At 40.6% G+C, this 14,143-nt stretch overlaps 1 protein-coding gene across 1 annotated transcript in view; it reads right to left on the bottom strand.

Annotated features, from left to right (window-relative positions):
- GRM5 (glutamate metabotropic receptor 5) overlaps positions 1-14,143 on the bottom strand; it is a 325,549-nt gene that overhangs the window by 62,658 nt on the left and 248,748 nt on the right. The window lies entirely within an intron of this gene.

Here is a 14,143-nt window from a genome sequence, read left to right as displayed (position 1 = left end):
AGCCAGGGACAACTTAGCCAAAGTTTCACAGAATCTTTAATTGCATTGCAAATAGTGTTGCCAACTCCTGGTGTCTTATCATGATTGCCATATTTGGATCCCTAGCTTCTGGGGCTATGGGATTATGGGAGACTCTTAGTTTTCATGGGGGAAAATAGTGAGTTTCTGGCCCTCATAGTTGCAGAGAAAAGCTTGAAAATGTGACTTCTGAAGGCTCAAAAACTATAAAAAAAATAAAAAGAAACTAATAGTTATTTTTTACAATCTCATGATTTTTTTAAAGACCAACTCATGATTTTTGAATCCTAGGGATTGGGAATACTGCAAGTAACATAAGCAACCTCTCTTTCCTATTATCATCAGCCCCCTCTATTGTATTCTGCCCTCAGCTCTTGTTCCTATTTAGAATCTGATCATGCATTTTGTAACATGCAGGAAGACTGCTGGAACTGCATGGCTCCTGTTCACTTTAGTGGGGCTTTGTGCTGGCATAGCAATCTTCTTCTCCACTACAAAATACAGGATTGGGGTCATAGATTGTAAGTTCTATAAACATTCTATATGCAAACACAGAACAAAAAGATGGAGCCTGCCTGAAAGAATTTACATTCTGAAGACGAAGGGAATATACTGGGAGGAAAGAAACTGCTTCAGATTCAAAATAAGCATTAAAGGTAAAATGTGTTATTTACTGCAAGAGAGAACAAGATACATTTACGAAGGAAAAGAGGTGAGCAATGATTTTTAGCTGATATCACACAGAAATGTGCAGCATGTTGCTTTGACAATTTATCCTACGACCAAGATAATATTAGTGATGGAAACAGGAGTTAATGTTTCCAACTATACTAATTGGGATCCACTCTGGCAAAAAGTTGAACTCCCCACAGAATGATATTTACTAGCCTAAGGGCTGGAATCATTTATGGGTTTATCTTGGTGCTACAATGAAAAGCGTTTTAAATAGTTAAATATAGGAATCATCTAAGTATATTTAGTATATTCAAAATGTTCATCTCATGTTCAGCAAGATTATAAATGTTTCCATCCCACATGACAAAGCCCTATAAAACTGAACAACAAATAACAGCTGTTCTACAGGGTTTTTTTCAGTCATCTTAGTAGAATTATACCCATACTATAGAATTGTATAGGCTCATTTAAAAAAACCCCAATACACCTTTAGAAAGGATTTTAATTCTATAATAAATATCATGGGTTGTTAAAGCAATAGCGCGATTCTATTGGTTTCACTCCTATTAAAACCTTTTCCTTAAGGGATACTAATAATTAAAGTTTTGGAATATTAGAAATGAGAATTCTAGGCCACATGCTCCCCCTCCCTAATTTTCCATGAACTGACTCCTTCTTTCAATGGCATTGGCCATAACCCATCTTAGCTTCTTCGCACGTCAGAGATTTTGCATATGAAATATAGACACATATATATCAATGGTATTTTACAGGCAATATCCTTCTGTTCTGAGGAGGGAGGAAATGAGATACGAACATATGCATGCAAAGAGATGCAGAAGTACTAATAAAGCAACCTTTCAGGTGCACTGGAAAGGGTGTTATGCACGATATAGCAAGTGACCATGAAGATCCACAAAGACGCAGAAATAGTACAGAAGACTCCAGAAGAAGGTATCCATCACAAAGAAGGAGGAAGGAACACAGGATGTAAATAATGAAATGCTGGTTGTGCTAAGAGACGAAACAGGGGGTTCATCTTTTCAATAGATGAACAGTCTCGAGCAGCTGCAGCCCAGAGAATAAGATCAGTACATATGAGGAGTACTCAGGTGCAACAGTGTAAGAATCTAAACAGAGAGCATGATGTCCTGTCCCTTTAAATGCTTGAGCACACTGCCCTTCCCACTGCAACACCTCACTTTTGTGTTTGTTTCAGTTTTGCAGACAGAACAATAAAGCAAGCACATTGCACAGTTCTGTTCCTATCAGCTCCCTCTGTGTCCAGGTCTATCTCTTTCTCTCCTGGGTCCAGAAATATAATATTTGGCAATGAGAAATGTATATCTCACAAGTGTCCAATGCTTTCCTTGATGGAACATGAAGAAGCAAATAACACTATGAAAAACGTGACACCTAGAGGCACAGAGTGACAGACTGATGTTTTTGCTCCTGGGACAGTGGGAACCAACCAGCTAGAGAAGAAAAAGTAGGTAAATAAAGATAGAACAAAGGATAAGAATTCTGCAATTACCGCCAGAACTGTTCAAACAGAGCTGTGAAAGGGAAGTAACTTATCTTTGTTGATGATTTGCAAGCTGGCAGACAAATAACCTGCAGCCTGCCCTAAGGGTCTATAGTCAGCAGAGGAAGCCCAAGTACAGCCAAAGGAAGAATTTTTCCATTTGCCATGTAAGCACACAGCCAAGAGAGTGGGATCCAGTCCAAATAGTGCAGTAACAAATAAAAACACAGTTTCTCTGTGGCAGGAGATATCCAGGAGGCGTGAAGTTCAACAGGAGAGCAGTGAAATGGCACCTTTTGTGGGCAGTGTAGGTGAGTCTGACGACAGCTGCGAATCATGGGTGGGTGTACCTCAGCATTTTGAGCAATTTGTAACCTGCAACACCATTCCAGATGGCCATTGGGTTTCACCTTGCTGACAGTGATGGGTCCAAAGGCATACGGACTAGTGTGAGACATATTCTATCCAGTTTGCCTGGAACTGCCGCATACATGACAATTACTGCAGCAATGAAGTAGCATTTTCCCCCATCTCATCGGTGATAGCAGAATGTATTGGTTTCATCAGTAACATCAGGGAAACGGAGAGTCAATAGCGCAGTTTGATGTTGGTCTAAGGAAGTTGTCAGAGCACCGTTAGTTTGGACAAATACTAAGTTATACCCTGGTGACCAATTAGTCTCTAGATAATACAATGACCAGGTCCAGAAGAAATTATTTACTATATGAATGCTTACATCCAAAAAGGCTCTTGAAGTAGCAGTTGAAATGGAGACTTCAGAGAAGGATTCTCTGGAATTTAGTGTAAACAAAGTCATTCATCCCATGAATTGGTGAGACAGAGGACCATGGGAACATAAAGAATTTCTATGTAGTCATTGCACACAAACTGTGCACACTGAAAAGGATTGCTGGGCATGACAGGTTATTTGCTGAAAGTGCCAGAAGTGACACAGTTCAATAACCAGCAACACAGAGTAAACATGTATTCAAGAAGAACCTATGAAGACTGAACCTAAGAAAGGATGGTAGTTAGGAATTCATAAAGTGGAAGAAGACAAGAGCTCTAGTGACATTGACTAGGACCTAGCATTACATGTGTTATTGCAAGCTGGAGATCAGAGATGACATCTGGGGTACACCCTTGATTGATGGAGTTCTTACAAAAATGGAGCTTGATACTGGAGCTGCCATCTCATTGGTTTCTTCAATCAACAGACTTTGTCACAAGTTCCTCTGGAAGAAACCATCATGATTTTGAAGACTTATACTGGAGAAAATTTGGTCCAAAAAGTGATATTCCAGGTGAAAGTTCAACTGGATAGAAAATCAATTATTTTACCCTTGTTTGTGATTGAAAGAAAGTATGCACCATTATTTGGCAGACCTTGTCTTGAGAAGCTCAAGGTGACTTGGACTGAGATTGAGGTGATCACAAAAGCAGAAATACTGGACAGGCACTCGAAAGTTTTTAAAAAAGAACTCGGACAGAGGAGCAACGTATCAGTGAAGCTCACTGTTAAGTGAGACAGTGAGCCAAAATGTTGACAGTCCAGAGCTGTGCCTCATCTCTGAAGGCTCTGGTGGAAACTGATCATTTAATGAACATTGGCGTCTTTTCACTGGTTTCACATTTTGAGCAGACTTACATCCATTTCACTACTGATTGAGATTATCTCAGTCTGATTTTTTTGAGATTTCAGAGTGACATGGGATCTAGCAGACCAGTGTCCATTATCTTATACTGAAGATTTGTTTGCTACTTTTAGTGGAGGACAGTGTTTCAGTAAATTGGATTTGCTCAGTGCATACCTAGAAATGGAGATTGATCCAGCATCTCACAAACATCTCACAACCAACAAACAGTCTTATTTTGTTACAAGAGGTTGCCTTTCGATATCACATTGGCAACAGTCCCATTCCAGAAAGCCATGGATGAGATTCTGAAGGGACTGAACAGAGTTCAGTGCTATCTGGATGACATTCCTGTCACAGTAAGTCATGGGATAAGAGGGACGATTCGCTCATGGATCAGTAACTGTTTAAAAAATGGGAAACTAAGGGTAGGAATAAATGGTCAATTTTAAGAATGGAGAGAGGTAAATAATGGGGTCCCTCAGAGGTCTGTACTGGGACCAGTACTGTTCAACATATTATATAAATAATCTGGAAAAAAGGGGTAAACAGTGAAGTGGCAAAATTTGCAGATGATACAAAACTACTCAAGATGGTTAAGTCCAAAGCAGACTGTGAAGAGTCACAAAGGGATCTCACAAAACTGGGTGACTGTTCAACAACATGGCAGATGAAATTCAATGTTGATAAATGTAAAGTAATGCACACTCAAAAACATAATCCCAAATGTACATATAAAATGATGGGGTCTAAATTAGCTGTTCCCACTCAAGAAAGAGATCTTGGAGTCATTGTGAATTATTCTCTGAAAATATCTACTCAATGTACAAGTGGCAGTCAAAAAAGCCAATGGAATTTTAGGAACCATTAGGAAAGGGATAGATAATAAGTCAGTAAATATCATAATGCCACTGGATAAATCCATGGGACACACATGGATCCTTGTATTCTTCATGCAGTTCTCAAAAAAGATATATTAGAATTGGAAAAGGTAGAGAGAAGGGCAACCAAAATGATTAGGGGTATGGAGCAGCTTCCATATGAGGAGAGATTAGAAATATTGAAACTGTTCCATCTGGAAAAGAGAAAACTAAGGGGGAATATGATAGAGGTCTGCAAAATCATGAATGGTGTGGAGAAAATGAATAGAGAAGTATTATTTACACCTTCACATAATACAAGCATCAGGGATTATCCCAAGACAATAATAGGCAGCAGGTTTAAGACAAACAAAAGGAAGTATTTCTTCACACCACGCAGTCAATCTGTGGAACTCATTGCCAGTGGGTGTTGTGAAAGCCAAAACTATAACTGAGTTAAAAAATAATTAGATAAATTCATGGAGGATAGGTCCGTCAATGGCTATCAGCCAAGATGATTTGGGATGCAGCCTTGGACTGCCAGAATTTGGGAGTGGACAACAGGGGATAGATTACTTGATAATTACCCTGTTCTGTTCATTACCTCTGAAGCACCTGGCATTGGCCACTGTCAGAAGACAGGATACTGGGGTAGATTGACCATTGATCTGACACGGTATGGCCATTCTTATGTTTTTATATTATGCAGGAAAGGATCATCTTTGAAATTAGGATACTGTCTTACAACATTTGGAAGACCATTGACTGAGAGTATGTCAAGACAAATGTGAGTTTTTCAAAACTTCAGCTGATTATCTTGAACATGTAATTGTTGCCACGGGGTTAAGGAAATCACCAGAGAAACAGAAGGCAGTTCTTAAAGCATCACTGCCAAAGAACATGTCACAGTTACATTCATTTTGAGGTCTGCTTAACTACTGTGGTAAATTTCTACCTAATCTGGTGACAGTATTGGCATCTTAATATGAGCTGTTGCAAACAAAGAGAAAATGGAAATGGACTAAAGTGAGTGGGTGTACATTTAAGAAAGCAAAGGAACTGCTAACATCAGCCAAAGTTCTTACACACTTTGATGCTTTGCTATCACTGCAATTGGTTTGTAATGCTTCACCCTATATAGTGGGTGCTGTTCTTTCCCACATTTTCCCTTCTTTGGCTGTCTGTCATACTCAATGCTGACTGTGGAGGAAGGAAATTTAGCACTTGTTAGCTCAGTGATGAGAAGTGAGTCCAGCATTTGAAATAAAGCCTCTGTGACAGTTTGGGCAGGAGAAATTGGAAAGCCGCTCGATATTATGCTGTTGAAGATTGTGCTGTTGATAAGCTGCCCCTCTGTGCACATCAACTGCTTGGATGGAATCATACACTACAGATCTATCTCTGGCAACTTCTTCCGAGTTCTCTATGTTAATATTTGCTTTCTTCAAATTCCTTTTAAAAACATCCTTATAGTTCAGCTTTTGCACTCCTCTATCGTGTTTCCCTTCCCTGAGTTTCCTTTGCATTTTTCCTAATGGCATGGAGAAACCAGTTGCATTTGCATCACAAATACACACTACTCCTGAGAAGATCTATGCACAAACATAGCATTCTCTTTGGAATTCAGAAGTTCCACACCTATCTGCCTGGTTAACAGTTTAGCTTGCTGATAGATCATTACCCATTACTTTCAATTTTTGGACCAATACATGGAATTACATCATTAGCTGCTGTTCCTATGCAACAATGAGCAATCTACTTTCAGCTCATTCCTATACAATTCAATTCCATAAGGGACTCAGCACAGCAATATCGATGGGCATTAAAAAATTCTGTATGGCTTGAAGAATGATCCTTTACTTAACTCTGCCTTTGCATGCATGCGGTGCATGTGTAAAGAAATGTGATTACAAAAAATCAAATACCATATGCAAATTTTCTCATTTTACCACCAGGAGCTATAACTAGGGTTGAGCATCAAGAAATCCTAGCTGCATGGAAAAATGACAGAGAAACAACTCCAGCAGCAATGCTAACAGCCTCACATCAAGGTTTTTACTGGGTATGTGGTAATATATAACTTATTCATCATCTTCTCATGGCAGAAGATTGTCAGTAAAAGAAAGACGACTATACAATGTTCAGACTTTGCTGCTGCTAGGATAATAGACACATGTACACAGCAGGGGATTCTATTTTCAGGATCATATCATCCCTTCCACTTGTCCAGTGCTTTTAACTTTGTCTTTGTATTTCTGGCTGTCAGCCTAATGACTGGTGCTTCTTCATTAAACTATCACATTGTAATGTACTGTAGTTTCTGCATCTTGAAAGAGTATCACCATTTATGGATTTTTTTTAAAGCCATTTAAAAAAATCTACCATCTCTAACCTAGACGCTTTTTCCAAGAGTTTTGGATAAATATGGATCTGGATATCTAATGTTGGCATCTGCAATTGAAGCTCTTATTCTGTGGTATTGACCGACCTATGCACACATTCCAATTAAATTCACAGATAAAAACAATTCAGGCTATGCTCAGCTCTGGTATGTGAAGCTATAATGCCAATGAAGTCAGTGGAGTTACAGCAGGTCTGAATAACCACAATATGCTTACACAAACCGAAAAGACCCACCCACCAATTGCACCTGTGACTTACAACTGTTTCCTCTCACAACTTCTGCATTTCAGAATATCAGCTTCTTTTCATGACCACAAATGCTACAAATCCTTGCATATTTTATGACTTTTTATGCCCTGACCATTGGATTTAGCCTTCTCTCGGTAATTAACACTGCTTCTGTTAAGTGTTAATTAACACTGTCAGTAAATTCTGTTAGGTTATATAATAAGCTCCTGAAGGAAGTAGTGGGGTTTCTTTTTAGGCTTACTTTATAAGCGGACAGCATAACACATTAGAAAATGTACCAAAGCACTGGTGTGGGTAAACTAGATGGTGTAATATGTTGATTTCCATCTCTAATGTCCATGGGCTAAAATCATGGCTGCTGCACGGCAGGTGTAATGTGGGTTTCTGTGGAACAGACAAGTGGATACAGGAATTCACTTTCTTATCCAAGATGCAGCCTCAATTTGACTGCCTGGTTCTGAATGCTGCAGTGTGTGCTTGTGTAACAACCTCCATTCCAAGAGTCAGCAACAGGGATTGAATCCCAGACCATCAGCACTAAAACTGGAATAGCTACTGCTTGAGCCGAAGGAGTAACTCCTTAAGCCGGGAGCAATAATAGACTCTCTTTTTATATGAACCAGTTACTAAAGGGAACAAAGGTGTAATCAGGATCGGTTACACTAGCACTGTCAGCCACCCCCATCCCATGGTGTATCCCAGAAACCACTCTGAGAGGAGACAAGGCTACACCTTGTAGCCAGGACTGCAACTGATTGTACTTGAAAGCTTTGTATCAGCTATCGAACTCATAACACCACCAGTCATTGTCATGCTGCAAATGCAGCTTCTCCCCAGACTAGCACAACTCTGCTTCTAGTAATCTGACAATGACCCTGTGATTCCATGCAAAATGCATATGTTATACAGAATGTTGTCAAATCTCCGTCAAGCCTTTGAAACCTACTCAGGGCAGCGGAACATAAAGCTGCCCCTTAAATGGCAGATGAAATTGAATGTTGATAAATGGAATGGAATCCACATTGGAAAATACAATCCCAACTATATATATAAAACGATAGGGTCTAAATTAGCTGTTACCACTAGATAGAGATGTTGCAGTCATTGTGAATAGTTCTCTGAAAACATCCACTCAATATGCAGTGACAGTCAAAATAGCTAACATAATGTTAGCAATCATTAGGAAAGGGATAGATCATAAGACCAAAAATATCATATTGCCTCTTTATAAATTCATAGTATGCTACATCTTGAATACTGCATTCAGGTTTGGTCACCCCATCTCAAAAAAGATATATTGGAATTGGAAAAGGTACAGAAAAAGGCAACTAAACTGATTAGGGGTATGGAAAAGCTTCCATATGAGGAGAGATTAGTAAAGCTGGGACTTTTTCAGCTTGGGAGAGAGATGACTAAGGAGGGATATTATAGAGGTCTATTAAAATCATGAGTGGTGTGAAGAAAGTAAATAAGGAAGTGTTATTTACTCTTTTTCATAATAGAAAAACTGATCACCAAATGAAATTAATGGGCAGCAGGTTTAAAATGAACAAAAAGAGAAATATTTCTTCATACAAAGCACAGTCAACCTGTGAAACTCCTTGCCACAAGATGTTCTGAAGACTGTAGCCGGGAGAGGTGGTCCCCCTCTGAGAAGGGCCCAGAGGGGGAGCCAGACCCACCCTGGCTGATAAAGCCCCAAAGGAGAAACCCTAAGCAGAAGCAGGTGGGCAGGTCCAGGCCTTTAAAAGCCCCAGGGACACCACCTGACCGGAAGCAGGGGGCGGAGCCAGGCCTTTAAAAGCCAGGCCTGCGAGCCCACTCAAGAAAAGATGGCTGAGAGAGAAGGATGCCTCTCTTCCTGAGCTCCCAGTTAAGGCCAGGCCAGGGACCCACACTGAAAGGGAGCAGCAGGTCTTAGCCCTAGCCTGGGAACCAATGGAGGCCTCCCTGGAGTTCTCTGCTCCCTGGGAGCCAGAGGAGGGCCCACAGGGGTTCTCTGCTACCTGGGAGCCAGAGGAGAGCCTACCTGAGCCACCTGCGGCCTGGGAGCCGGAGGCGAGCCAGCCTGAGCAGTACAGAGCCTGGGACTCAGAGAACTTACCGCCCCTGCCTGCAGCCTGGGGGCTGGAGGACCTGGAAGAGCTGCCCTCTGAGGATGAACCCATGGAGCTGCCAGAGCTGCCACCTGTGGATGAGGAGGGCCTTGTTGGACTACCACGCCCCAGCAACCCAAAGGAGGCAGGTACTGGGGGTTTCGGGGAGGAAGAAGCCCAGGGGTAGCCGCAAGTTAGTGGCTGAGTCTGGGGCAATCTGGGTGGCGTGTTGCGGCAGGAGCCCCGCTGAGCCTGTGGGAAATGCCTTTTGCCACTACAAGGCCCTGGGCTGGGATGCAGTGGAGACAGGTGGGCCTGCGTCCCCTTCCCTAAGAGCCCTGAGAGAGCCTCACCCTCCATACCGCTCCAGAGAGTGGCCTCCTTACCTGCCCAGCCCCGCCAGAGGGCCGGGCGCTAGACTGCTAGCCCGGGAAGAGGGCTACCCGGCAGGAGGTAGCTGGGAGGGGTGGTTCCCCTCTGAGAAGGACCCAGAGGGAGAAGCCCGGACGCTGCTCCCTGCTTCCAGTGGCACGTCCACAAAGACCAAGACTATAACAGGGTTAAAAAGAGAACTAGATAAGTTCATGGAGGCTAGGTCCAGCAGTAACTATTAGCCAGGATAGGCAGGGATTGCTGTTTGTCAGAGGCTGGAAATGGCTGATAGGATGAATGACATGATGATTACACATTCTATTCATTCCCTCTGAATCCCTAGATGGACCATTGGTCTGACTCATTTTGACTATTCCTATGTTCTTATGATATGTTCTAATGAATTACTCAGTTATAAATGAGAGAGAGAGAGAAGGTGGGGGAAGTAATAGCTTTTATTGGACCAACTTTTGTTGGTGAGAGACAAGCTTTCAAACTTACATAGAGTAAGCATAGAGTGTCTTTGTAAATTTGAAAGCTTCTCTCTCACCAACAGAAGCTAGTCCAATAAAAGAAATTACCTCACCCATCTTGTCTCTCTAATATCCTTGGACTAATGTGGCTACAACAACACTGCATACAATCAATTGTGAATGGCAAGCAAACAACTGGTGTACAGCCAACAATCTTGGATAAATAAAAATCAGGGGATCGTGGACCAATGATTGAAAATAAAAACACCTATATGCCTAGCCAATTTTCTAAGCCTCCTTATAATTCAATTTGTTTAACCTTGACAAAACAAGCTAATGAAGTAATGGCCCTCCTTTTATAACTGAAGTTACATTGAAAATAAAATCATATGGAGAGTATGATTTGCATTGGCAGTTATCATATTCAGCTATTGCTTGCCCACTCCAGTCTCTCTAATTAGAGCCATATCAGAATATTTAGTCAAAAAAGAGCATTAGTTTATTGAGCACAGGTCACAAAGTAGTTTCATATCATTCGCTGGGAGTCAAAGGGTTGAATTAAGATGGTTTATATTGCAGCTGTGTAACAGGACTTTCATTAATCAGAATGAAGAATTGTTTCTGAAGGTAACAAGTCACTCTGAACTCTTTACATTGCAATCTTCTTGACAATCACAGCTTTTTAAAAATGTGGGATTACCAAAGAGATGACAACACCAGCAGCTGCAAAAAAAATCATTAAGAATGGTTTATATAATGTATATTTGTACCATAAAACTTTTATTTTAATTCACCAGAATATGTTCATTGTTTTGTTTACCGGACATTACAATATAATGCACACTTGCACTAATATCCACATAACCACAGCTATCTGCCAAGAATCATGTACCGTACCAAGATGTGGGCAGCAATAATCAGTGAACATTTGTTTCCTTAAAACAGTGTCACAAGGCCACATGTTTCTGCATTCCACATACCCAGATCTGAAATAGTTCAAAGATGGTACTGCAAGAGCCTCTTCCTGAAAGGGTCTATAATTTGTTCCAAAATAATATGACAAGACCAATGCTATTTCTCTACTGCTGATTAACTTTACATGTGCTTGACAGATAGGATGTTTCATTGCATTATGTCCACCGGGAATAAAAATAGCTTACATCTAATTGGGTTTCTCTTGGATTGATGATTTACTTGAGCTGCCATCTACTGAATGATTTTCCAAATTAGAGATCCAAACACAACTTGTATAAATGAGCAACATGTGTAATAAATTCATGTGGAGCCACAACAGCAAACAGGTACCAAAGATAGACTTTAACTAAAACTGGATGAATTCTGCAACACAGGACACAACATTTGTTTCAATAAAACTGTGAATTCACCTGAAGGGATCTACAGTCCTTTTTATTGTATGCGCTAAGAATTATTTTGGAGGAATTCTCTGGCCTGTTACACAGGAGGTCAGACTAGAGGGTCACAGTGGTCTCTTTTGGCCTTGGAATCTATGAATCTTACTCACTTTTTCAGGTTTTTCTCTGCAAAAACATTTACAGCAATAGAGGGTGTAGTATATATAAATGTGGTATATATATATATACACACACAGGCTCAATTATATATATGTACAAATTTGACATAATAGAGGGAGTTCTTAGTGACCCCTATATTTAGATAACTTAATGATTTCTCTAGTCAGAGGTAGGATTAGAACCCACGAGGGATTTGTGGGATGAAATCCTGGCCCTGTTAAAGTTAGTAGGAATTTTGCTGTTGCCTTCAGTGGGGCCAGACTTTCACATTGGTTCCCAGCTCTGGCTCAGACCACTAAGCCTTTCTCATGGTTTTCTCACCCAGAACAGGCTACCTCCAGATGCAGTGGTTCATGCTGGTTCCCACTAACACTTATGCTGATCCCCTTATAGGTTCCCTCCTGGTAACACTATTTTGAATTGCATCTGGTTTTTGAACATCCTTATGAAGCTCTACCATCTCTCTAAGCTAAATTCAATCTTACTCAAGTGTTATGTGCCCCAAATATGAATTTCCTCACATCGCTAGTCTGAAAGCTGGACATATTCCCTGCTGCTGATCAGATATGAACATCATAAGAAAGGGTTTTTTTTGCACAAAGAAAGGAGGAAAAAGGTTTGAAAGACCATGCATATCCAGTGCAACATCTGCACTATAACATTCAGAACCAACTTCTTCCTGAAAACTGGGCATCCTAATAAACTCACTGAAATGACAGATTTAATCTCTGATACACATTGGAAGATTTGTGAAGTGGGAACAAAAGATGCTGTGCTGCAGCAAGCCACAAGTCCCTTTCAGGACCCACAGCAAGTTTAAACAAGAATATTCTCACTTCTTAAGAATGTGAAGTCATCTAAAAGCACAGAGTAATTTCATTTCCTGTATAAATATATTTTATCAAGATGAAGTAGTTTATATTTCTTATTTCCTTACTGTGGGCAGGGGAGAAGATGAGGAGTTGAAAGGCATTTACATCCTTTCTTTGTAAGAGGATGCATTTTTATACACAACTGGTTTTACAATACACATTTTTTTTCCATCAAAAAGGAAAATACCTGTATTAAATTAGGCCAGAATTTTCTAACTTGAGTGCTTTAAGTTAGATACCTTCAATAAGTGACCAGATTTTCAAAGATGAGGAACTCCCATTGACGTCTATGACCATATCTATGTAATGTCAAATTCTACATCATAGGAATATAGGAATTGCCATACTGGATCAGAACCAAGGTCCTTCTAATCTAGTTTCTTGACTCCAACGGCAGCAAGGACCAAATTCTTGTATCCAAACCAAGATTTCCATTACAGAAGGTAAATTTTGCCCTCAGGTCAATGCAGCAGATGTCAACTCACATATACTACTAATATTTTACAAATGTAGCCTCTGCTTGCTTGGAGTGGCATTCTGTCCCCCTCTAGTGGTAGCTAGGCCAGCTAGAGATTGATGAGCTTGCTACAGCCTTGGCTCAGACAGAGGTGTCTTTTAGCTCATGCAGTAGAAGCTTATGCATGAAGCTCCAGAAATTTCAGGTTTGATCCCTGCTACTGATGCCCCTATGTGGGTCGGCGTTATATGGAGATGAAAAGTCATCCATACAAACAAAACCCAAGTAATCTGGTCTGAAATGTGCTGCAAGTTGCTGTTTGTATAATGAATCTACTCCAGCTTTGGGCTAAGATGCAGAGCTGTAACGCAGGGTACAGAGCCTTGGATGGTGGTTAAGCCCTTTCCCCATCACTTGTATAAGGTGTAGGTTATGGGGTCTTCAAAACTATGGTTACAGTAGCTCCTCTGCTGCAGTCCACCCCAGGATGTCCAAAGGCATATAATAGTCTAACCTTTCCCTTGTGAAAGAAGTGAAGAAACCCCTTTGATCTGCCACTTTACTCAATTACACTTGCAGAAGGTGAAGCTAAAGGTGGTCTGAGAGGTCTTCATAGATTTTTTAAGGCCAGAAGGGACCATTATTTCAAGACTATTAGACCACTAGATGTTGCATGGGCTTTCTGCACACGTTGGCCTGGTTCTCATTTAATGGAGTTTATGGGCACTTGAATGCCTCTTTACATTACCAGACGGGTGTACAGTGTCCTGGATCTATATGAGAATAAGGCCCAGAGGTGAGTTCCACCCTGTGAATATAAATCACATAGTCATGAAAATAGAGATTTGCTCAAAGATTTCAGTAGTTGGTGCACAAAGTGAAAAACACATACTGCACAGGACATATTCTACAACATCAGTCATCACACTGTTACCAAATTAAAACAAAATTAATCCTTTAACATAGTTTCTTCATCT

This window comes from Emydura macquarii, unplaced genomic scaffold (assembly GCF_026122565.2).
Source record: "Emydura macquarii macquarii isolate MOO-44397 ecotype Brisbane River unplaced genomic scaffold, CSIRO-AGI_Emac_v2 contig_318, whole genome shotgun sequence".
In the NCBI taxonomy this organism is placed as follows: domain Eukaryota; kingdom Metazoa; phylum Chordata; order Testudines; family Chelidae; genus Emydura; species Emydura macquarii.
This window is presented reverse-complemented; position numbering and strand designations above follow the sequence as displayed.